This window comes from Rhopalosiphum maidis, chromosome 3 (genome assembly GCF_003676215.2).
Source record: "Rhopalosiphum maidis isolate BTI-1 chromosome 3, ASM367621v3, whole genome shotgun sequence".
Taxonomy (NCBI): Eukaryota; Metazoa; Arthropoda; class Insecta; order Hemiptera; family Aphididae; genus Rhopalosiphum; species Rhopalosiphum maidis.
Window position 1 is genome coordinate 63190857 of NC_040879.1, and position 2874 is coordinate 63193730.

The 2874-nt window shown below is 22.0% G+C and overlaps 1 long non-coding RNA gene across 1 annotated transcript; it reads right to left on the bottom strand.

Annotated features, from left to right (window-relative positions):
- Positions 1-830: 830 nt before the first annotated feature.
- LOC113558921 lies at positions 831-2066 on the bottom strand. The gene is made up of 3 exons (XR_003405760.1): positions 1937-2066; positions 1235-1373; positions 831-1168 (listed from the first exon to the last, which is right to left on the bottom strand). It is a non-coding gene; the product is annotated as an uncharacterized LOC113558921 (long non-coding RNA).
- Positions 2067-2874: the final 808 nt, after the last annotated feature.

A 2874-nucleotide genomic window follows, 5' to 3' on the forward strand; every position in this document is an offset into this window, starting at 1 on the left:
AGGCACAAAATACCAGGAAAAATAGTCAATAAAATAAAGTTACTAAATAATAATTTTACATTTAAATTTTTTTAGATAAATTACAAGTCATTATTAACAACTATTGTAGTAACTATTCAGTATGATTAATTACTATCTAGATTCAAGAAGAATATTTTTTTATTGAATGCCCAACACAATTTGTAAAATAATGTTTATCGAAAATATAAATCTATTGTTAGATAATAATATATCCAAATATATTTTTAAATTAAATTAAAAATTATCACATGCTAGTACCATATAAGTCATTGATCATTTTCTAAAATCATACAAAATAATTCTTTGACTGGGAAACAATCTAAAGAAAAATTATAAAGACTCAAACATACAATTAACATCAAATTTTCATAAGAAAAAAATAACAACACTCATGTTATTTTTTGCTAAACAGAATGAACATGCATTATCTTCAAAACAAGTAAAATAATACTAGTTTTTACTAAGTAAAATAATACAAGTTTTAAATATTTTATCTATTTTACAATTAAAGATAAGTACGTATTATGATAAACAGATTTAAAATTTTACAAATAATTTTATGTAGATAAGTCATGAGAATCAATCACTGTGTGATGGTAATATAATATGTCTGTAATCATTTAATTTTTTTCCCAAATAAAATCATTTTTGGTGATAATAATTAATCAACAATTAGTTTAACAGAAGGTATATCAACAAAATGAAATAGAACTAAAAAAAGAACACAATTTCATACAATTGGTAATATAATTTATAATTAAGACTTAAATCTCTAGAATTAAATTCATAAGAGTGATATAAACGTTTTTACAGTATTTTAAAAATTGAACTTATTAATAATAATTCAATAGCCTCAACATTTCAAAATGTCACCTAGTAATAAATTAACCTATATTAGGTATGTGGCATGTGCCAAATTAATAATGTACACTAAAATGTTTGCCGACATAAACTACATACTTAATAGTAATACAATAATTAAACAATAAATTAATTTAATTAATTAATCTAATAATTTATGTTACATTATAACCTAGCAAAAATTACATTTAATATTATATATTGTTTTATGCTGAATCCAATGCCGTATTTTTTATTCACTTTAATCCAAAACTGTAGAAGGTTCAAGGTAGTACCACTATAGTACCTATAAAACAAAAGTTAGTTTTAATATAAATTAAATAATTACAAATATTTCAAAGAATGTGCTTACTTTTATTAATTGCAATTGTAGACGAATAGACTGACTATAAAGCTTCTAAATTAGGTTGATGGTATCCCATAGTGGACAGCAGATTTCAACAAACTTGTACAGTTCTTCATAAAAAATCGAAATTTCTTACAGTTATTTCCTAAACATATTATAAAATTTAATTTTTTATAAAATAAAACTAATTACTTTTTATTAAAAATTACTTTACATAGCCTTTTTAATAAATATAGTATTTACGATAAAGGAGGTATTTAGTATATTTTTTTCGACAATAGAGGGTCCAAAATGTGATATAATTTTAGTCTATGTATAAAGAATATTAAATATATAATATGTATATACAACTGTGTATTACTAAAATAATTTCCGAGCTATCACTCACCGATTGAAAGTTAATAAAATAAAATAAATGTAAACAATATATACTATGATTTTCATATATATTATAGTATAATATATACGAAAATCATTGTGAATATTGGTAAATCCCGCGGACTTCCTCAAATATGGCTTAGTTAAATGGTAAGCCAATAGACATTTCAAAATTAATTGTATTATATTGAAATTTGTAATGAATGATTTACTTTAGCGGTATCTTGAATTCTTGAATATTATAATCAGTTAGATTATTTATATATTTTCAATAAAATTCCATGCATTACTATAAACAACAAAATATTTTTAACGTGGCAATATGTTTACCTGTGAACCAAGTAGATAATATCACATTGTTTGTGTCATGATGAGTGGTAACATCAATCCATTTAATGAATTTGAATATAACTGTTCAAAACAGCTAAGATCATATATTTTGCGATGCTTTTGATTTTAGATTTCATCATTATATTAATTTATATTTAAATGAATACCATTAAATCTAATCACAATTATATGTTTTTCTCATAATCATATTTTTGTTAATCACATTAATATTGTTGATTATTGCTCTCGTACTAAATCATTACAATGTTACAATACTGTTAAAAAAAAAAAATTACAGTATCATATCTATAATAAAATATTTTAAGAAATATATTTATATTAATTTGTCTTCTATAAAATAATTCATACCTATCTATTAACTACATATACTTTTTATTATATGTATTAATTATCATTGATTTTAGTTTTAAATGTATACCTATGAGCATACCTATGACGTTATAATATTATTACTATGTATAATATATTTTAAATTGTAATAAGTAATAAATAAGACGTAACACATTAAGTTTCCGTTTAAAACTATAATTTTAGTAATTGTCCAATAACCTATACCTTTACGCGGAAAATGAACCCACATTCTACACCAAAATAAACTTCGTACAACATAGAAACATAACAACAAATTGAATTATATTTTATTATTGAAAAATTATTAACAAAACAATATAATAGGATTATAGGAACTCATTATTTTCTTGTATTTCTTTATCTTTCGTATTTCTTTGCTTTCTATAGAAATAGAAAGTACAATGGTTGAATGGTAAATTTATATTATTTTTGTAAAATATACCTATCACTTCACTCTTCTAGGTAAACGTAATTAGTATTAAAATTGAAACCGAATATTTGATCGATCGTTGCTGGAGCTGGAGCTTAGACTATTTTAATATTTGGCATGTATTATAGTTAAATGT